General features: G+C 39.1%; 1 long non-coding RNA gene across 4 annotated transcripts in view; it reads left to right on the top strand.

Annotated features, from left to right (window-relative positions):
• The window catches only part of LOC109026850 (uncharacterized), a 198,960-nt gene that overhangs the window by 88,764 nt on the left and 86,614 nt on the right, over positions 1-23,582 (top strand). The window contains exon 5 of one of the 4 annotated variants that reach the window (XR_010133671.1): positions 17,092-17,250. The exons of the other annotated variants lie outside the window; for them this stretch is intronic. This is a non-coding gene — a long non-coding RNA (uncharacterized lncRNA). Of the gene's footprint in view, positions 1-17,091; positions 17,251-23,582 lie in introns of those variants that run through there. 4 annotated transcript variants of the gene reach the window in all.

Genomic DNA, 23,582 nt, shown 5'->3' with positions numbered 1-23,582 from the left:
GAAGACAATTTTTCCATGGATGGAGGGGGTGTAGGGAAGCATTATATTCTCATAAGGAGCGTGCAGCCTAGATACCTCACATGTGCAATTCACAATAGGGTTTGTGTTCGGTCCTATGAGAATCTAATGCTGCTGCTGATCTGACAGGAGGTGGAGCTCAGGTGGTAATGCTTGCTCACCTGCCACTCACCTCCTGCTATGCAGCCTGGTTCCTAACAGGCCACAGACCAGTAGCGTGGGGATTGGGGACCCTTGGATTATGGTTCACTCATGCAAAAAGAGCATTTTGTATAGGGATAAAATAGAAAAAAAAAACAAGGAAATAAGCATAAATTACCCTATTAGTGATTAGATAAAACATTCAGAATATGAGCCAAAGATTTAAAACATGCTGGAACAACTTTAAAAGAGATCCTTGTCATATAGGTGATATTTTGCTAAGATTTTTCTAGTCTTTTATTTTGTTCTCAAACTCATACCACATAAATTCCTTGGACAATATAACTCTATAAAAGTCCTTAAATAAATTATAAGAGACACTCCATTATACAAAAACAGAAACAGAATCCTTAAGAGGTTCCTTCCATTCAGATACATGAGCCTGAAAGTTTGTCAACATTTAAGTGTGCTGTAAAGAATATATAGCAGGTTTGAATATCAATTTCTGACTCATTTAAGTATATAGCCAACAAAATATTTCATTATTGTTTGATTTGCTCTGGACCATATTTTATGTGTCGTGGTTTGCTCTTATTCCAAGATGTCTTACTCAAATAACTATTCTTGCTTCAGAGAAGATAGTGCTGGTTATACAAAGATGTTTATGTTTACTTGTGCCAGGGGCTCTCAAACCTGGTAGTATATCAGAATTTACTAGGAAACATTTTAGCCAGAAGAAGACTCCAATCAAGGAGATTCTCATTTATTAGTAGAGTGGGCATGCATTTGAAAATGTGTATAGTTAGTTGTAAGTATAACCATAGGTTTATACTTATCTTAAAGTTTAGTCTTTAACTATCAATTCTATTAATCACTTCCAATGGCAAGAGAATAATCTATAAAACACTGATTGCTTATTTTATTGCTTAATGCCGGGAATGATTTGACATCATGGTGTTCACTCTGAGTTTCTCTGAGCTGTCTTCTCCTATTTAGTCTTCGTTTCTTCTCCTGTTCAGCACCACCGTACTCCCTGTCCTTAATAATAAACAGCTACCTACCAAGCCTCCTATCTCTGGCATCTCTCTCCTCCCCAGCAGCAGCTCAGCATGTTTACTGCTTAATCACTTCATGCCCAAGAACACGTGGGCTGTACTGAATGAGGCTTGTAATCAAATGATAGAGCTCTACTTGATTATCATTCACAACAGTAGCCCAATACATGATTTTTCTAATTATCTCCCCTATGGTGGACATTAGCTCCAGTTTGGCTTTCAATTATACCATCTCCACATCTTAGTCCCCCAGCATTCCTAAGGGATATACTATCAGAATAACCGAGGTAGAGAAGTTAGTCAAAGTTCCAGAAAAGCAACCCCCTTTGATGCCTTCCTTTTCTCTTCATGGTAAGTTTGACAATTGTTAGGAGAAGAGCTGGAGCAACAGATGAAGCAAGTATATTACCAGTTCACTTAAAAATAATTTTCAAAAATTTTCCCAGATAATAACAAAAAGTAAATGTCATATTAATTTCTTTATATATTTCTCAAATACGTGTCATTTCTTTTAATTAGAGGAATGTTCTAAATGAGCTTATTTTCTGCCGTCATTAAAATTATGTCTGTTTTAAAAAATTATTTGTTTAAGTGTATTAGGTAGATAATTTCTTAGGATTGAAATCAGACTGGATTATAATAATATTATATTTAAAATAATTGAGATTATTGAGGTTCTTTAAGGAATTTTTAAAATGTTAGTCAATGTGTATTTTGTATTGTTACTGATAATAGCATAGATCTATTTTTACTATTATTTCAAAATTTTCCTGATAAATTTATAAAGGAGAGATTAATTTCCTGAAAAATGTTGAATTTGGCAAAATATTAATATTCTTCTTATGCTGTCATGTCCCAAAAGGAGATACTATGAAGCCATTTTATTTGAATGTCAAGTTTTATTGATGATCTAAGTCAGAATCATTTATATTTTGCAGTTTCTTTGCACATGTCATTAATAGAAAGCTGCTTTCTTGCTTGCATGAATGTTTGATTCCTTTTTTAGTTAAATAGTGTTCCAAATGCAAAATCTAATGCTTAGGGTAATCATGTGAATTTATGACCATTGCTAGGATGCTGGGCTTTTAGAAATGAAATTAAATACATCATATTTCTTCATAAATGTAGGTTTTACAGCTGAGATAGATCTAATATTGATAATCTCTTTATTTAACAGTTTCAAAATGCCATATGTGACTGAAAGCAACAGAATGAAAATAACTATGTTTATAGCAAATAGAACAGGAAATGAAAGCAAGATATGCAGAAAGCTTCTCACCGAAGTGAGCATCGTATTAGTGCTATAGTGCAGCAGCATTAATGGGAGCAATCAGCAGGTTGAAGGAAGGGATTCGAGTTCACTCAGATGTAGGATGAGAAAATTAAAGTGAGGAAAACATGACGGCTATTTTCAGATATGTAGAATGTCCTAGAAAGGATAATTTGAAGACGAAAATAAAAGTAACTTAAAATTGCAGAAAACACCTGTTGATGTATTTGAACAATTTTGTTTGGAACAAAGTGCCCCTACTAGGTCATATTTTCCCAGAAGCTGCCATTGTCAGATCTATATTACTGCAAAAACAATGGCTCACACGACAGCATAATGCCAACTTAAGAGGCCTTATTCATTCTAAAATGGATTCTGACTTTGTCTTTTTCTTAGTCTGTATTCATTCATTTCCCCACATAATCTTTGCAAGTGAAATTAGTCAAAGAAGAAGTGCTATGGACTGAATTATATTTTCCCAGAATTTACATGTTGAAGACCTAACTCCTAATGTGACTATAGTTTGATTAAAGCTTTTAGGAGATAATTAATTTTAAATGAGGTCATCAGAGAAGGGTCCTAATCACATAGGACTGGTGGCCTTGTAAGAAGAGAAAGAGTCAGTGATCTCTCTCTCAGCCATGTGAGGACACAGAAAGAAGGTGGCTCTCTCCAAGACAGTAAGTAAAGCTTCACCAGAAACTGACCATGTTGGCACTCTAATCTTGGGCTTTCCAGCCTCTAGAGCTGTGTGAGAAAATAAGTTTCTGTTATTTAAGCCACTCGGTCAATGGTATTTTATTATGGCATCTGGAGCAGACTAAGACAGAAAGCATGCTCATTCCAAACATATACCAATGCTCAGATGACAGAACAATTATTTACCATTTTGTTTAGTTTCTTCACAATTTCTACTATACTTGAATGTTTTAGCAGCCATGGTGGTGACAGATCTACACAGAGGTTTTCTAAAGACTGTATTTAGTCTGCATTTGCTCACCATCCTGCACCAATTTGTCAAAGTTCTTAGGACCTAACGGAGGGATACTGTGGTTGGAAACAAACGAGCAAACACAAAAGCCCTATTTGACATCTCAACAATCTAAATTAGAGTCAAATCACTTAAGAAAAGATTAGGTACAAAATATACAGATAGCAGAACATATAAGGAAATATTAGGCATAAAACATACAGATGCAAGAAGTCTTTTGAATTTTATCGTACACAATTTAAATTCTGTGGTTATCCAAACTATAACTCATGTCTTGGGATGTCTGTTTTACTGTGGTTGAGATCTGAATGAGACCCAAATACATATATATATTTCCAGAAATGAAGGCAGGGATTTTTTTCAATTAGAATTTAGGAAATGAAACTGATTAGTTACCAAATTTATCTAGATATATCTGAAGGCAAGTAGGTGACTCAGGACAGTTAGAATTAAGTCCAGATTTTTAATCTGCAGGGTGATTTCTGGAGTTAACATAAAATTGACAATAAAACCAATTATTACTATTTTAAGCTATTTTAGATACCACTGCAAATGAACAGGGAATATGTATGTAAACTATATGATATCAAAGGAACCACGTTCTTCAATCAAGACATAATAAAAACATGTTAAAATGAAATAAAAACCATTTTAAGTTTCATTACAGGTTTATTTCCCATGTTTACACATATATTCATTATACATTTTATGTACCTATTATGATGTGCCAGTCACCTTGTTAGGCTTTGGGTATAAAAAGAACACAAAGATGAAATCCCTACCTTTAAGGCTTTCTATACTTAAAAAATTACCCATAGCTCTGAGATTTAGTAAATCAGAAATTTGGATTTAAGAAAGCCATGAAGGCTAGGCATGGGGCTCACACCTGTAATCTTAGCACTTTGGGAGTCCAAGACAGGAGGATTGCCTGAGGCCAGGAGTTTGAGACCAGTCTGGGCAACATACTGAGACCCTGTCTCTACAAATAGTTAAAAAGAAATTAGCCAGGTGTGGTGGCATGCACCTTTGGTCATAGCTACTTGGAAGGATCAGGCAGGAGGATCACTTTAAGCCAGGAGTTTGAGGCTGCAGTGAGCTATGATTATACCACTGCACTCCAACCTGGGTGATAGAGTAAGACCCAGCCCCTAAAAAAATTCTTTTAAAAAGAGAAAGCCATCAGAATATTGCTATGAAATGAATTCATTTGTAGCTCGCACAATTGAGTTGTTTAAACTTCGTCTGTCACAAAAACCAAAATTAGATACTTCATTTAACTGAAAAAATGTAACACATGATAATCAGTTACAAACTCAAACAAACTTAAACTGTCTCATGAAGAATTTTCCTCTTAAGAATCCCAGTGTGATGGTTAATACTGAGTGTCAATTTGAATGGATTGAAGGATACAAAATATTGATCCTGAGTGTGTCTGTGAGGGTGTTGCCAAAAGAGTTTAACATTTGAGTCAGTGGGCTGGGGAAGGCAGATCCACCCTTAACCTGGTGGGCACAATCTATTCAGCTGCCAGCGAATATAAAGCAGGCAGAAAAACGTGAAAAGGAGAGACTGGCCTAGCCTCCCAGCCTACATCTTTCTCCCATGCTGGATGCTTCCTGCCCTCAAACTTCAGATTCCAAGTTCTTCAGTTTTGGAACTTGAACTGGCTCTCCTTGCTCCTCAGCTTGCAGACAGCCTATTGTGGGACCTTATGATCATGTAAGTTAATACTTAATAAATTCCTCTTTATATACATTAGTTCTGTCCCTTTAGAGAACCCTGACTAATACAGATTTTGGTACCAGGAGTGGTTCTAGAGGAACAGAATATTAAGGATGGAGTTCTTTCATTGGTTTTGGGGTTTCTGGAGTTGGCTCCTTAATGTGATTAGACATAAAATGCTAAGGACTCTACTTCTAATAGTATGGAGAACATCCTTGGAGTGAACTGTTTAGAGAGTTATGCAAAATAAGTGCATTTGACACTCTTGATTCATTGCTTGTGAGAGGCAAGTAGTTTAGTGACTCTATACATAATATATTTGACCATATGTGAACCAAGGAACATAAGCTGGTTAGTTGCTCCTAAGTTCAGTGGACAAAGGGATACAGTAAAATGATGAACTCAGGGATTCTGTCTGTCTCCTGGCTTCAGAAGTAGATACTGAGCCTTAAATCTGCCAAGATTGCCCCGAGTGAGAGTCTTATCTCCTGTAGAGAAAGAGGTGAAATTTTGGAAAAACAGACACAAGCTCTTATGGGAGTGGCTGACTTGCAAGGAAAGGAGCATGCATAGCCTCGCCAGGTGTCTTCTGTTAAAGTGAGGGCATTGATTGGAAAAGAATGGGACCCTGAAACTTGAAATGGGATATGTGGAGGACCCTGATTAAGTTGGGGACACTGAGCTTGTAAAGTCTGATTAATCTTTTTTTGCCAGAAGAAACAGCTTCCCCATCCCCACTAGTGGGAACATCCTCTCCCCAGCACATGCTGCCATCAGCCTTTCCACCTTCTCTGAGGAGATAAACCCTGCGCTGTCTGAGGCAACAGTGATGGCCTTCCCTGAGGCAATTGCCAGGCAAGATAATGTTGATTCTCCTGAGGAGCCACCCCCAACACCTCTGTTTGCTTCTAGACCTATAACTACACTAAAGACCCAGCAGAACCCTAGAGGGGAGGTTGAGAGTGTGATCCATGAGGAGGTGCACTACACTTGAAAAGAACTGTTTGAATTATCTAATTTATATAAACAGAATCAGGAGAACAGGCATGAGAATGGATATTAAGATATGCGATAATGGTGGAAGGAACATAGAGTTGGATCAGGCCGAATTCATTGATTTGGGCCCACTAAGTAGGGACTCTGCTTTTAATGTTGCAGCTCAGTGAGTTAAAAAAGTTCTAATAGTTTATTTGGTTGGTAGCTGAAATACGGATTAAAAGATGGCCCACTGTGAGTGAGGTGGAAATGCCTGATCTCCCTTGGTTTAATGTAGAGGAAAGAATCCAAACGCTTAGGGAAACTGGGATGGTAGAGAGGAATAGTCATTTTACACCTACTCATCTCAGCTGCGAGGATCCGGAAGATATACCGTTGATAAATATCTTGTGAAATAGATTTGTGAGGGCAGCACCTGCATCTTTGAAGAGCCCTATAATTGCTCTTCTCTGTATGTCAGATTTAATGGTGGGAACTGCAGTCACTCAACTACACAATTTGAATACAATGGGAATAGTTGGATCCTGAGATGGCAGGGGCCAAGTGGCAGTAGCACTCAACCATCAAAGGCAAGGTGGGCATAGCTACCGTAATGGACAGCAGAGGCAAAGTGGCAATCAGAATAGTCTGACTCATGTAGAGCTCTGGCATTGACTAATTAATCACGGTGTTCCTAGGAGTGAAATGAATAGGAAGCGTACTTCATTCCTACTTAATTTATACAAGCTGAAACCTTCTAGGTCAAATGGACAAAAGACTAATTTGAATTATAAAAATGGAATCACGGCCCCTCAATCAATTTCCAGACTTGAGCCAGTTTACAGACCTAGAACCCCTGGAATGAAGGGTAGACCAGGTCCCCTTGAGGAAGGAGCCCACTACATTACTGACAATTTATGCAGCAAATCTTTATCCCATCCTTCCCCAAGGAGACTTCCAGTCTTTTACCAGGGTAACTATGCACTGGGGAAAGGGAAATGATCAGACATTTCAGGAACTGCTGGACATTGGCTCTGAGCTGACATTGATTCCAGGGGACCTAAAATGTCATTGTGGTCCTCCAGTTAAAGTAGGGGCTTATGGAGGTCAGGTAATGAATAGAGTTAGCTCAGATCTGACTTACAGTGGGTCTACTGGGTCCCTGGACTCATCCTGTGGTCATTTCTCCGGTAACAGAATGCATAATTGGCATAGGCATACTTAGCAGATGGCAGAATCCCCACATTGTCTCCCTGATTGGTAGGGTAAGGGTTGTTAGTTGAAAAAGGCCAAATGGAAGCCATTAGAGCTGCCTCTACCTAGAAAAATGGTAGATAAAAAACAAATATTGCATCCTTGGATGGATTGTGGAGATTAGTGCCACCATTAAGGATTTGAAAGACACGGGTGGTGATTCCCACCACATCCTCGTCCAACTCTCCCATTTGACCTGTGCAGAAGACAGATGGATCTTGGAGAAGGGCACTGGATTATCACAAGCTTAACCAAGTGGTGACTCTAGTTGCAGCTGCTGTACCAGATGTGGTTGCATTGCTTGAGAAAATCAACACATCTGATATCTGGTATGCAGCCATTGACTTGGAAAATGCCTTTTTTTCCATTCCTGTCCATAAGGCCCGTCAGAAGCAATTTGCCTTCAGCTGGCAAGGCATCAATTTACCTTTACCATTCTACCTCAGGGGTATGTCGACTCTCCAGCTTTGTGTCATGATCTTATTCGGAGAGAACTTGATTGCTTTTCACTTCCACAAGATATCACACTGGTCCATTACATTGATGACATTATGCTGATTGGATCCAGTGAGCAAGAAGTAGCAAACACACTGGACTTATTGGTGAGACATTTGTGTGTCAGAAGATGGGAAATAAATCTGACTAAAATTCAGGGACAGTCTACCTCAGTAAAATTTCTAGGGGTCCAGTGGTATGGGGCCTGTTGAGATATTCCTTCTAAGATAAAGGATAAGTTGATGTATTTGGCCCCTCCTGCAACCAAGAAAGAAGCTCAATGCCTAGTGGGCCTATTTGGATTTTGGAGGCAACACATTCCTCATTTGGGTGTGTTTCTCCTGCTCATTTAATGAGCGACTGGAAAGGCTGTCAGTTTTGTGTGGGGTCTAGAACAGGAGAAGGCTCTGCAAGAGGTCCAGGCTGCTTTGCAAGCTATTCTGCCACTTGGACAATATGACCTAGCAGATCCAATGGTGCTTGAGGTGTCACTGGCAGATAGGGATGCTGTTTGGAGCCTTTGGCAGGCTCCCACAGGTGAATCATAGAGGAGGCCTGTAGGATTTTGGAGCAAGGCCCTGCCATCTTCTGCAGATAACTACTCTCCTTTTGAGAGACAGCTCTTGGCCTGTTACTGGGCTTTGGTGTAAACTGAATGTTTGACTGTGGGTCATCAAGTCACCATGGGACCTGAACTGCCTATTGTGAACTGGGTGCTTTCTGGCCCACCTAGCTATGAAGTGGGTTGTGCACAGCAGCATTCCATCATCAAATGGAAGTGGTATATATGTGATTGGGCTCAAGCAGGTCCTGAAGGCACAAGTAAGTTACATGAGAAAGTGGGTCAAATGCACATGGTCTCCACTCCACCCTGCCTTATCTTCCCCAGCCTGCACCGATGGGCTTATGGGGAGTTCCCTATGATCAGCTGACAGAGAAAGAGAAGAAAGACTAGAGCCTGGTTCACTGATGGGTTTGTATAATATGCAGGCATCAACCAAAAGTGGACAGATGCAGCACTACACCCCCTTTCTAGGACATCCCTGAAGGACAGTGGTGAAGGGAAATCTTCCCAACAGGCAGAACTTCAAGCAGTGCACCTGGTTGTGCACTTTGCATGGAAGGAGAAATGGCCAGATGTGCGATTATATACTGATTCATGGGCTGTAGCCGATGGTTTGGCTGGATGGTCAGGGACTTGGAAGAAGCAAGATTGGAAAATTGGTGGCAAATAAATTTGGGGAAGAGGTACGTGGATGGACCTCTCTGAGTGGTCAAAAACCATGAAGATATTTATATCCCATGTGAGTGCTCACCAATGTGTGACCTCAGCAGAGGAGGATTTTAATAATCAAGTGGATAGGGTGACCCGTTCTGTGGACACCACTCAGTCTCTTTCCCCAGCCACCCCTATCATCGCCCCATGAGACCATGAACAAAGTGGCCGTGGTGGCAGGGATGGAGGTTACACATGGGCTCAGCAACATGGACTTCCACTCACCAAGGGTGACACGGTTATGGCCATTGCTGAGTGCCCAATTTGCCAGCAGCGGAGACCAACACCAAGCCCTCGATATGGCACCATTCCTTGGGGTGATCAGTCAGCTACCTGGTGGCGGCTTGATTATATTGAACCTCTTCTATCATGGAAAGGGCAGAGGTTTGTCCTCACTGGAATAGATACTTACTCCAGATATGGGTTTGCCTATCCTGCACGCAATGCTTCTGCCAAGTTTACCATCCATGGACTCACAGAATGCTTTATCCACCATCATGATATTCCATACAGCATTGCCTCTGACCAAAGCACTCACTTTTCGGCTAAAGAAGTGCAGCAGTAGGCTCATGCTCATGGAATTCAATGGTCTATCATGTTCCCTATTATCCTGAAGCAGCTGGACTGATAGAATAGTGGAATTACAATGTCAACTAGGTGACAATACTTTGTAGTGCTGGGGTAAAGATCTCCAGAAGGTTGTGTATGCTCTGAATCAGTGTCCAATATATGATACTGTTTCTCTCATAGCCAGGATTCTCGGGTCCAGGAATCAAGGGATGGAAGTGGAAGGGGTACCAATCACCATCACCCCTAGTGATCCACTAGCAAAATTTTTCTTTCTGTTCCCATGCCATTAAGTTCTGCTGGCCTAGAGGTCTTATTTCCAGAGGGACGAACGCTGCCACTGGGAGACACAACAACGATTCCATTAAACTGGAAGTTAAGATTGCCACCTGGACACTTTTGGCTCCTCCTACCTTTAAGTCAACAGGCTAAGGGAGTTACAGTGTTGGCTGGGGTGATTGACCCAGACTACCAAGATGAAATCAGTCTACTACTCCACAATGGAGGTAAGGAAGAATATGCATGGAATACATGAAATCCATTAGGGCATATCTTAGTATTACCACGCCCTGTGATTCAGGTCAATGGGAGACTACAACAGCCCAATCCAGGCAGGACTACAAATGGCCCAGACTCCTCAGGAATGAAGGTTTGGGTCACTCCACTAGGAAAAAAATCATGATGTGCTGAGGTGCTTGCTGAAGACAGGAAATACAGAATGGGTAGTAGAAGAAGGTAGTCATCAATACCAGCTACAACCAAATGACCAGATGCAGAAATGGGGATTGTAATTGTCATGAGTATTTCCTCCTTCTTTTGCTAAGAACATTTGTGCATGTATACACTTGTACTAAGAAAATTATTTTATTTCCTTTTCCTTAATCATATGACATAAGATTTACTGACTTCATATCAGCATTTAAGTATTGTTAATTTTATGTAATAGTATTTGGTGGGAGGCTGAGGAGGGCAGATCAAGAGGTCAGGAAATCGAGACCATCCTGGCTAACACGTTGAAACCCCGCATCTATTAAAAATACAAAAAATTAGCTGGGTGTGGTGGTGGACGCCTGTAGTCCCAGCTATTTGGGAGGCTGAGGCAGGAGAATGCCATGAAACTGGGAGGTGGAGCTTGCAGTGAGCCGAGATCACGCCACTGCACTCCAGCCTGGGCAACAGAGCGAGAGTCTATCTCAAAAAAAAAAAAAAAAATTGTATTTCGTTTGGGGATTGTTGCATTTCAATTTGTATGAAGGATACTTGTATTATGTTAGGCGTAATTATGACCTCACTATTATTGTCTTTATTTGAAGATTATGTATAATCTCAGGAGATGTGCATGGGCTCCAGTTGACAAAGGGTGGACTTAGGATGGTTAATACTGAATGTCAACTTGACTGGATTGAAGGATACAAAATATTGATCCTGTGTGTGTCTGTGAGGGTGTTGCCAAAAGAGATTAACATTTGAGTCAGTGGGCTGGGGAAGGCAGACCCACCCTTAATCTAGTGGGCACAGTCTAATCAGCTGCTAGCGAATATAAAGCAGGCAGAAAAACGTGAAAAGGAGAGACTGGCCTAGCCTCCCAGCCTACATCTTTCTCCCATGCTGGATGCTTCCTGCCCTTGAACATTGGACTCCAAGTTCTTCAGTGTGGAGACTCAGACTGGCTCTCCTTGTCCCTCAGCTTGCAGAGAGCCTATTGTGGGACCTTGTGTTCATGTAAGTTAATACTTAATCAACTCTCCTTTATATAAAGGGACATCTTACATGGCAGCATATATATGTACATATACGCTTATACGTATATGTACATCTGTACATATACGCTTATACGTATATGTATATATATGTACATCTGTACATATACGCTTATACGTATATATATATGTACATCTGTACATATACGCTTATATGTATATGTATATATGTACATCTATACATATACATATAAGCGTATATACATATACGCTTATACGTATATGTATGTATATGTACATATACATACATATATGTGTATGTATATATAAATATATATATGCTGCTGCATAAGATGTCCCTTTGTTCTTCCTTCATTTTTCACCATGATTGTGAGGCCTCCCTAGCCATGTGGAACTGAAGCTAGCTGCCATGCCATGAGGACATCAATCAGCTCTGTGGAGAGGTCCAGTAATGAGGAGCTAAGGTCTGCTACCAGCATTTAGCAAGGAAGCTGATGGAGGCCTCAGACCAACAGCTACATAAGTAAGCTTGGAAGTGGATCCTCCAGCTTTATCAAGCCTTCAGATTACTGTAGTCCTGGCTGACACATTGGTTGCAATATCTTGAGATATGCCAAGGCAGAAGCACCTAATAAAGCCGCTCCTGAATCTCTGACTCTCAAAAACTATATGGTAATAAATGTTTGTTGTTTAAGAGTGCTAATACATATATATACATATGTATTATATATGTTATTATATATGTATATGTATTTTATATATATTACATATATAATTTATATATTATATATATCTATATCTATATCCTGTTCTGTCCCTCTAGAGAACCCTGACTAATACACCCAATAAATAAATTATTCACTAGGGTAGGACTTTTCCAAAGTACTACACGTTTCTGCCCCTCCTATGATCTTTTCCTGACAGATTCAATAATAGGTGTGAAGTACAGAGGGATGGTAGAAGGAATGGAGAAGCATAGCTCTTGTTCTCTTTTTCACCACCACTCCTCCTTCCATTTTTTCTTCCTCTTGTAGAGTGTGGAAGACTTGTTTATGTAAGTAGCATTGGAGACTACTTTGTGGTTTTAGGTGGTTTATATGCACCATCTATTGGTACCATCAGCCTTTGACTTCTCTCCTCTTTGTTGCTTCTATTACTTCTACACCCAACACATTTCTCAAATTGACCTTCTGTAGGCACTACATTGGTTTGAATAGTCTATCAATTTCCTAATATAATGTCTATCAATCTTAGTCTATCAATTTCCTAATATAATGAAGTATAATGAAGAATATAATCTTTACAAATGCATATGCTACATTGTGATAAAATCACCAACAATATCTAACAATCACAGATGAGTATTTGTGACATATGCTGTACTAATTATTTTTTATGGGACTATCGATCCTGTTATTTGAGCCACGTTTTTCAGATACAACATTTTGATGATTTAATCTACCACTGCCAAAAACAAGATTATATATCTGAGTATATACCAAGAAGACTCACTAAACTTGAGTTTAAAAATACTTCTTACTCATGTAAACTTATTTTCACATCTTATTATAGCCCCCCATTTTTTAGCTTTAGCATCAGTTCCATATTTCTGCCAATAGACCCAGAAAAAATCAGTTATGATATGTTCACCAAAGAACATTGTTTTCCTCTTCCTTTGACACGTTTTTGGGATCTGATCTTCCCCTCTATGAGGGACAACACATGGAGAAATTGTTAGAAGGGTGATATACAGGTTCAGGGTAGGCACTGGATCCTAGTTCACAGCCAGGTTTCTAAGAGCAGGGGTAATCTGAAGAATTGAACTTGTTGACTCCTGGGTATTTTCTAACCCTCTGATTGTTTTGATCACTTGGCTTATATTTTATAGACTTTGATATTAGAAATCATGTCATCTTTGTAAAGTTGGTACCAAAGAAAAGGCTTTTGACAAAAGAAGTTCTAGGTTCTTGTTTGTTTGGTACTACCTATATTACCTGAGAAAACTCAGTTGTCTCTGTTTCTTCATCTGTAATCTGTGCTTCTGAGCTAGATTAATGACAAGTTGTACTTTCTTGACTCCTGTTCTTTCCATTTTTAAAGAGCAACTAGACTGAGCCAACCCTTATAGTTCAGTTTAAGGTTATGTCAGTTTAGAGGGATTCACTCAGCGTGCTGTGTGGAAGTATCAGCTGGTGTATCATTGTTCATTTTGCTCTCAGTTGATAAGGCATAGCTGTTATACAAATCCTTGAGGAATTTGCTAGAAATAACATCTTAGATATCAGATGTACAGTAAAAGATGTTAGAACTTTAGACATTCCTTATGGTTTGCCTTATGGTTGACTCTAATGTAAGTACTGAGTCGTCTTTCGCTATATGAATTATTTAGAGTGCTGATTTCATTTTTACTCTTCAACTGTCTCATTCAAGTTTACTAAATCTCTGTGTGAAGGTCACATAGAGATTCTTTGATGCCATTTGAATCACCTTCATTTAACCTTCCCCTCACCCCACTTACATTAATTATAGAAATAACTTGATTTAGGGGACATAAAATTTGCTCATAATTTTTATGGGATAGAATTTTATTCACTATTTTTCTCCTCTTATGTCCAGAAAATATAAAAACAGACCATAGTGGACTGTTTTGGTTTCTTTGATATTCAGAATTCAAAATTAAGGTGACAAGAAAATTATTTTGTGTATATATTTTAATATTACTGCATAATCAATGCATCCCATTGAAAAAGGAATATAAAACATGAACATTAGAATATTCAACTAACTCTCCCATTGTGGTAAAAACCAAGCCTTCAGTAATTATTTTATTTGTGAAAGAGAAAGCAGAGAAATCCAAGCATTGCTACTATTGAATTATAAAACAACAAACTATCTCTTTCTCTGTGGCTTTCATCCATATAATTTACAGTGCAAATGCAATTTTTGGTACACAAATGCTTCTATATTGAGAGCTATGTGGAAAATAGAATGTCTAGTTCCAATTTTCTTACCAAACAAAGAAAACAAAATCCTTCCCCATCTTCTGTATTATGTGAGTGCCAATAACGCCTCTTTGATGGTAGCTTTGTGTGGTATTGTGTTTTTGCTTTTAATTAAGATATATTGGGTAAAATAATGCTTCATTGTATTGTACAAAATACTGAAGCATGGGCTAATTACAGCCTTCAGTGGGATTCAGTATAGACCTCATGTTACTGTCTCATGCCCATTTTTTAGTTTAGTGAAGTGTTCTGATGTTATGTTTTCTCTCGGGATTTTCTTTTTAGCTTCTCTTCATCCAAACAAAAAACAATGACCCCCTACCTAAAATGTTAATTAAATGGATACCTCACTTGTTATAAAGTTTTTATTTAAAATATTCTTATATTTTGAATGCCAAAACTCAATTTTGCCCCATATGGCCCTTTTCACAATGCTTGTTTTTTAGAGGGCATAATTCTCACAGAAGGCAGAATTCAAAGTTAGCAGAAAGCAGGTTGGGAGCCAGACAAATATGGAAGAAATGTCACCCTCATCTTTATTTAAACCTAGTTAACCTTTTTAATTTAGTCATTAAGTTTTATTGAAAATGAACCAAATACAGTCATTAGTTGTGGAAAGAGAATGGAATAAATTTAGACATTATATTAAAGGGCAAAATCTCTGGAACTTCTAGGTAGAGATAAAATGGTAATTTGTTCATTGGAAACTGATTATAGGAAAACAAACAAAAAATACTACCCATATTGAAAGTGAAATTTACCAAGATGCCGATCTCTGTCAGTAATTGCAATAATGTGATAAAACTCAAATAATTCCTAGAATATATTTTTTCAAGGAACTTACTAAATACTTGTTAATTGACTTGAAAAACTAATATAGCTAGTATTCCATTTGGGTTTCCTTGAGTGCTGAGCATAGGGTATTGGGGCAGAGTTGGGAAGAGATGGGGACAAAAGGAAAATATTGCATACTTTTATATGATCTTAATAAAATATCTTCATCTATATATGATGCAAAAATTGTGTTGTAGAAAAGCAGTGAATTGAACCAAAGGTAAGTTTTAATGTACATTATAAAAGAAATAATAACTGTGAAAGGTTCTGTTTTATGTTCTTTCTCTGACCCTATTGTTTCAACATGCCTGCAATTTTCTTTCATCATGAGTTTTCTGCAAATATTATTAGTGTTCATACAAGTATCTAATCTTTTGTTGAACTGCATTGGATTAAAATGGTAATTGTAATTGTTGTAATTGTCATTTTCATTCTGCATGCTAAATACAATGGGGTCTATTAAAGTATTGCCTGAAAATGCATAATATCTAATAATGTATTTTGAAATTTGGTTTTGCCAACAGCAATAATAGTGTTATGCAAATATATATGTTGTGGAGTGCTTACTATGTGTGCTTACTCGGATAATCTCATTAAATACTGACAACAACTCTATGATATCATATGAATGCAAGTGACTTCTTCTTATGTCCCAGGATGATAACATGGGCTTTTAATACAATTTCATACTCAGTTTTCAAATGACCCCCTTCCTTTCCCTAGGAAGTTGGTTTCATTATTACTGTCATTTTAACAATGAGGAAACTGAAACTTTAAACAAATGATGAGCAGGGTTTAAAATCCATGCAGCTTGATTTCAGAACCTGTGATCCTAGCCAGTACATAATGCTGCCTTCTTTTATAGATTATGTTTTACTTAAGAGAGTAAGAGGCTGATATATCAGCCCTCTCTCTGGAGATTTCCACAAAGTCAACAGTGATGCATAAAACCGCCCATAAATCATTTGGCTAATCAACATGGAAGCACAATACTGCACCAGAGCTTTGGGTATACCAAAGGTATTCATATCATGGTCCTTGCATAGGGTTCAATTTTAAAATCTAAGTTAAATCAAATGCTAGAATGGCTTCTGTTTGTACTCAGGGTGAAGGATTGTGTCTTCAACATGGGCTTCAAGGCGCTGTATAATCTGGCTTCTTGTTTCCTCCCTGACCTCACCTCCTATTTCTCTTTCTTTTGCTCCCTCTGCTTTAGCTACTTTACCATGTTGTTTCCCTAGAATAAACACATTGAAGAACAAGAGCTTAGACTGCAGTGATATTAAGTTGGTGCAAAAGTTATTGTGCTTTTTGCAATACTTTGGGACATACCTTGCACTAGCTGCTTGCATGGCTAGCTTTGGCACATCTTCAATTTCTTTATCAAATCTCACCCCAGTGAAGCCTATTTTCACCAGGCTTAACTTGCAGATTGCAAATTTCTGGAACTTCACTATGGAAATTCTGGTACCCTTTTCCTTGTTTAATTCTTTTTAATGCTTTGTAACAGACTATATAATTTACTTATTTATTGTCTCTGTCCCTTGTGAAACATGAAGATTTGTTGCTGTTCACTGATACACCCTAAATTTCTTGAAACAGAGCCCAGCAAATAGTAGTCAGTCAATAAATATTTGAGTGGAAGAACAGAGACGATATCAATATTCTTGCGAAAGACAAAGCTCAATTAAGTCACAGTCTGGATTTTCAAGTAAGAATCTATAGGAATTCAGTGTTTCTGGAATAATTGGATATATTTACCCTATGTAGGTGCAAGTTGAAGGAGCAACAGAAGTTTTGGTTAGCAAAGGGAGAGCAGGTTGACAGAAACAAAACAGATGATGACCAGGCTGTCAAAGATCCTGCCGGGCAAGAGGCTGTGGAGATGCAACAGGACCAGACTAGGGGACAAATTTATTTCTATTTCTGGAGCCATTTATTCAATAAATATTAACTGAGCCCCTACTATGTGTCAGGTATCTTTCCAGGTGATGAGGATTCAGTAGTGAACAGTGAACAAACAGACAAAATCTCTGCCTGCATGGAGTTTACAGTAGGAGATCAGGGATGCCATGAAAATGAGTTAGCTAAATTCTAGAGAGACATACTGTAATCCCAGGTACTTCAAACAGAAATAGCTTTTACTTTTTATGTGGCTTCACTTGCTTGGTCTTCTCTGTCTGTATAGTAGGTTGGTGACTCTAAATAATAATTGGCTCTATCTGAGTCCGGTACATTACCCTAATAATACATGAAAGGGGTCATTGAACTTGGAATTATGTAATGACAAGCAAGTGATCACTTAGGAATAACTTGCACCACAATGTGAAATGCACTGTGTAAAATTAATATAGATATAGAAATTAAAAATTAAAAGTGGGCATGACTGCAGGATAGTTTTCGTTTTAATTGTCCTATAGGGCATTGTCACCAGCAAGTATCAATCTTGGTTCTTGTTCAGAGTTTTTGGTGTTTTTTCTTTGCCATTCTCTGAGGCACCTCTGAGCTCTTTTATTTACATATCCAGCTCTTATTTGTATTGTTCTTGTTTTGGGGACATCGACTTTTTGTAGATATACATATATAAATGATAAAACTATTAGCAAAAATCAGGAAAATGACAAATATAAAATTCAGGCAAGTGGCTTCCCTAGTGTGTGTGTGTGTGTGCGCATGTATGTGTGTGTGTGTCTGAGTACTGAGGTAGCTGTGTTGAGGGGTGGGCGGAGGATGAGAGGATGGAAGTGGGGAGGATCACATGGCAAATGCAAGTCATTAGTGAGCTTTGAGAGGGAATTAATCCTCTTTCTTTGCCTCAAGCTTTTCACTTTAAATGTACATTAACCTTTGTCATATCCTCTAACTGAATCATAGAATTTTTTTCTAATGTACATTTATCTCTATATAATGTATAGTAAAATATGTATATATGAAATATGTGGTCTTGTTGGAAGTCTACTTGCCCTCTTCATGGCAGATTACTTAGAATTTAGATCCTTGTCTACTGGGAGGGTGTTGGATAGTTCATCATGCTAGTGCTATCCTCGGCTATTATTTTTATTACAGTTGACTTAATTATGGTTATCACTTAAACACCAATTTTCTCATTTCTTTAAAAATAAGAATCCCTACATTTTTGACACTATAAACCATAGATGAAGGGTTGTGTTGTTCTAAAAATATAACACTGTTCCCTACAACACCACCTTAACCTGCTTTTGTCTGGGGGCTGATTAACTGGTTTTCTACACAGTGGCTGACCCTTGTTGCCCTGTCATTAGACTTTGGAAGAAAGGAAAAGAATGCCCCAAGGAATGCCCCTCACAACCCAGAGGTCTGCCAGATTATTCTGTAACTCAGGGAGCCCTCCTGAGGCTTTCAAACACAATATCGAAATTGATCATAAAAAAGGAAAAAAGTCTTCTCCTGCCTAAATCATAGAAGGACACATATTATGATTGCTGTATTTTTGCTTTTTTTTTCTTTTGAGGAGAGGAAGTAATCAAGGCAAAGTATTATAATAAAATAGCGCAATTATGTAATGACCATAATGTTTCATAGTGGAAAGATCACATAAGTCAGACATTTCTGGGCACCACTTCTATCTTGCTACTAAATGTTAGTGCTGTAGGCTGAGACAGGCCAGAAGGAATTCACCAGATCTTTTTTTCCTCAGGTACACTGATATCCATATAAACAGAATGCATTTTAGCTGGATTTGTTTGTTCCCTCATCAATATCTGTAAATCTAATGGCTTGATGTTTTTTATACCAGAGTGAAAATGACACTGAGGCCAAAAAGTGAATTACAGATGTATGTCTTTTATTATGTCTTTTGTTAAGATGTTTTTCATTATTCAAATAATTATCTCCATTTTCTAAAACTATATTCTTTGTAAAGCATTTTAAAACAAACATGCTGTGTAATACTTAAAATAATGGAAGGAGGAGCCAAGATGGCCGAATAGGAACTGCTCCAGTCTACAGCTCCCAGTGTGAGCGACGCAGAAGACGGGTGATTTCTGCATTTCCATCTGACGTACCCTGTTCATCTCACTAGGGAGTGCCAGACAGTGGGCGCAGGACAGTGGGTGCAGCGCACCGTGTGCCAGCCGAAGTAGGGCGAGGCATTGCCTCACTCGGGAAGTGCAAGGGGTCAGGGAGTTCCCTTTCCTGGTCAAGGAAAGGGGTGACAGATGGCACCTGGAAAATCGGGCCACTCCCACCCGAATACTGTGCTTTTCCGATGGGCTTAGGAAACAGCGCACCAGGAGAGGATATCCCGCACCTGGCTTGGAGGGTCCTACGCCCACGGAGTCTCGCTGATTGCTAGCACAGCAGTCTGAGATCAAACTGCAAGGCGGCAGCGAGGCTGGGGGAGGGGCGCCCGCCATTGTCCAGGCTCCCTTAGGTAAACAAAGCAGCCTGGAAGCTCTAACTGGCTGGAGCCCACCACAGCTCAAGGAGGCCTGCCTGCCTCTGTAGGCTCCACCTATGGGGGCAGGGCACAGACAAACAAAAAGACAGTAGTAACCTAGGCAGACGTAAATGTCCCTGTCTGACAGCTTTGAAGAGAGCAGTGGTTCTCCCAGCACGCAGCTGGAGATCTGAGAATGGGCAGACTGCCTCCTCAAGTGGGTCCCTGACCCTTGACCCCCGAGCAGCCTAACTGGGAGGCACCCCCCCAGTAGGGGCAGACTGACACCTCACACGGCGGGGCACTCTTCTGAGACAAAACTTCCAGAGGAATGATCAGACAGCAGCATTCGCAGATCATGAAAATCCGTGGTTCTGCAGACAGCACTGCTGATACCCAGGCAAACAGGGTCTGGAGTGGACCTCTAGCAAATTCCAACAGACCTGCAGCTGAGGGTCCTGTCTGTTAGAAGGAAAACTAACAAACAGAAAGGACATCCACACCAAAAACCCATCTGTACATCACCATCATCAAAGACCAAAAGTAGATAAAACCACAAAGATGGGGAAAAAACAGAGCAGAAAAACTGGAAACTCTAAAGAGCAGAGCGCCTCTCCTCCTCCAAAGGAACGCAGATCCTCACCAGCAATGGAGCAAAGCTGGACGGAGAATGACTTTGACGAGTTGAGAGAAGAAGGCTTCAGGCGATCAAACTACTCCGAGCTACAGGAGGAAATTCAAACCAAAGGCAAAGAAGTTGAAAACTTTGAAAAAAATGTAGACGAATGTATAACTAGAATAACAAATACAGAGAAGTGCTTAAAGGAGCTGATGGGGCTGAAAGCCAAGGCTCGAGAACTACGTGAAGAATGCAGAAGCCTCAGGAGCCGATGTGATCAACTGGAAAAACGGGTATCAGTGATGGAAGATGAAATGAATGAAATGAAGCGAGAAGGGAAGTTTAGAGAAAAAAGAATAAAAAGAAACGAACAAAGCCTCCAAGAAATATGGGACTATGTGAAAAGACCAAATCTGCATCTGATTGGTGTACCTGAAAGTGACGGGGAGAATGGAACCAAGTTGGAAAACACTCTGCAGGATATTATCCAGGAGAACTTCCCCAATCTAGCGTGGCAGGCCAACACTCAGATTCAGGAAATACAGAGAACGCCACAAAGATACTCCTCAAGAAGAGCAACTCCAAGACACGTAATTGTCAGATTCACCAAAGTTGAAATGAAGGAAAAAATGTTAAGGGCAGCCAGAGAGAAAGGTCAGGTTACCCACAAAGGGAAGCCCATCAGAGTAACAGCGGATCACTAGGTAGAAACTCTACAAGCCAGAAGAGAGTGGGGGCCAATATTCAACATTCTTCAAAGAATTTTCAACCCAGAATGTCATATCCAGCCAAACTAAGCTTCATAAGTGAAGGAGAAATAAAATACTTCACAGACAAGCAAATGCTGAGAGATTTTGTCACCACCAGGCCTGCCCTAAAAGAGCTCCTCAGCAAATGTAAAAGAACAGAAATTATAACAAACTATCTCTCAGACCACAGTGCAATCAAACTAGAACTCAGGATTAAGAAACTCACTCAAAACTGCTCAACTACATGGAAACTGAACAACCTGCTCCTGAATGACTACTGGGTACATAACGAAATGAAGGCAGAAATAAAGATGTTCTTTGAAACCAATGAGAACAAAGACACAACATACCAGAATCTCTGGGACACATTCAAAGCAGTGTGTAGAGGGAAATTTATAGCACTAAATGCCCACTAAAGAAAGCAGAAAAGATCCAAAATTGACACCCTAACATCACAATTAAAAGAACTAGAAAAGCAAGAGCAAACACATTCAAAAGCTAGCAGAAGGCAAGAAATAACTAAAATCAGAGCAGAACTGAAGGAAATAGAGACACAAAAATCCCTTCAAAAAATTAATGAATCCAGGAGCTGGTTTTTTGAAAAGATCAACAAAATTGATAGACCGCTAGCAAGACTAATAAAGAAAAAAAGAGAGAAGAATCAAATAGATGCAATAAAAAATGATAAAGGGGATATCACCACCGATCCCACAGAAATACAAACTACCATCAGAGAATACTACAAACACCTCTACGCAAATAAACTAGAAAATCTAGAAGAAATGGATAAATTCCTCGACACATACACTCTCCCAAGACTAAACCAGGAAGAAGTTGAATTTCTGAATCGACTAATAACAGGATCTGAAATTGTGGCAATAATCAATAGCTTACCAACCAAAAAGAGTCCAGGACCAGATGGATTCACAGCTGAATTCTACCAGAGGTACAAGGAGGAACTGGTACCATTCCTTCTGAAACTATTCCAAGCAATAGAAAAAGAGGGAATCCTCCCTAACTCATTTTATGAGGGCAGCATCATCCTGATACCAAAGCCTGGCAGAGACACAACAAAAAGAAATTGAGACCAAGATCCCTGATGAACATCGATGCAAAAATCCTCAATAAAATACTGGCAAACCAAATCCAGCAGCACATCAAAAAGCTTATCCACCATGATTAAGTGGGCTTCATCCCTGGGATGCAAGGCTGGTTCAATATATGCAAATCAATAAACGTAATCCAGCATATAAACAGAACCAAAGACAAAAACCACATGATTATCTCAATAGATGTAGAAAAGGCCTTTGACAAAATTCAACAACCCTTCATGCTAAAAACTCTCAATAAATTAGGTATTGATGGGACGTATCTCAAAATAATAAGACCTGTCTGTGACAAACCCACAGCCAATATCATACTGAATGGGCAAAAACTGGAAGCATTCCCTTTGAAAACTGGCACAAGACAGGGATGCCCTCTCTCACCACTCCTATTCAACATAGTGTTGGAAGTTCTGGCCAGGGCAATTAGGCAGGAGAAGGAAATAAAGGTATTCAATTAGGAAAAGAGGAAGTCAAATTTTCCCTCTTTGCAGATGACATGATTGTATATCTAGAAAACCCCACTGTCTCAGCCCAAAATCTCCTTAAGCTGATAAGCAACTTCAGCAAAGTCTCAGGATACAAAATCAATGTACAAAAATCACAATTATTCTTATACACCAATAACAGACAAATAGAGAGCCAAATCATGAGTGAACTCCCATTCACAATTGCTTCAAAGAGAATAAAATACCTAGGAATCCAACTTACAAGGGACATGAAGGACCTCTTCAAGGAGAACTACAAACCACTGCTCAAGGAAATAAAAGAGGATACAAACAAATGGAAGAACATTCCATTCTCATGGATAGGAAGAATCAATATCGTGAAAATGGCCATACTGCCCTAGGTAACTTATAGATTCAATGCCATCCCCATCAAGCTACGAACGACTGTCTTCACAGAATTGGAAAAATCTACTTTAAAGTTCATATGGAACCAAAAAAGAGCCTGCATCGACCAGTCAATCCTAAGCCAAAAGAACAAAGCTGGAGGCATCACACTACCTGACTTCAATCTATACTACAAGGCTACAGGAACCAAAACAGCATGGCACTGGTACCAAAACAGAGATATAGATCAATGGAACAGAACAGAGCCCTCAGAAATAATGCCGCATATCTACAACTATCTAATCTTTGACAAACCTGAGAAAAACAAGAAATGGGGAAAGGATTCCCTATTTAATAAATGGTGCTGTGAAAACTGGCTAGCCATATGTAGAAAGCTGAAACTGGATCACTTCCTTACACCTTATACAAAAATTAATTCAAGATGGATTAAAGACTTAAACGTTAGACCTAAAACCATAAAAACCCTAGAAGAAAACCTAGGCAATACCATTCAGGACATAGGCATGGGCAAGGACTTCA

Source organism: Gorilla gorilla, chromosome 4 (genome assembly GCF_029281585.2).
Source record: "Gorilla gorilla gorilla isolate KB3781 chromosome 4, NHGRI_mGorGor1-v2.1_pri, whole genome shotgun sequence".
NCBI lineage: Eukaryota > Metazoa > Chordata > Mammalia > Primates > Hominidae > Gorilla > Gorilla gorilla.
Note: the sequence above shows the minus strand (reverse complement) of the source record. Positions and strands in the feature narration are given on the sequence as shown.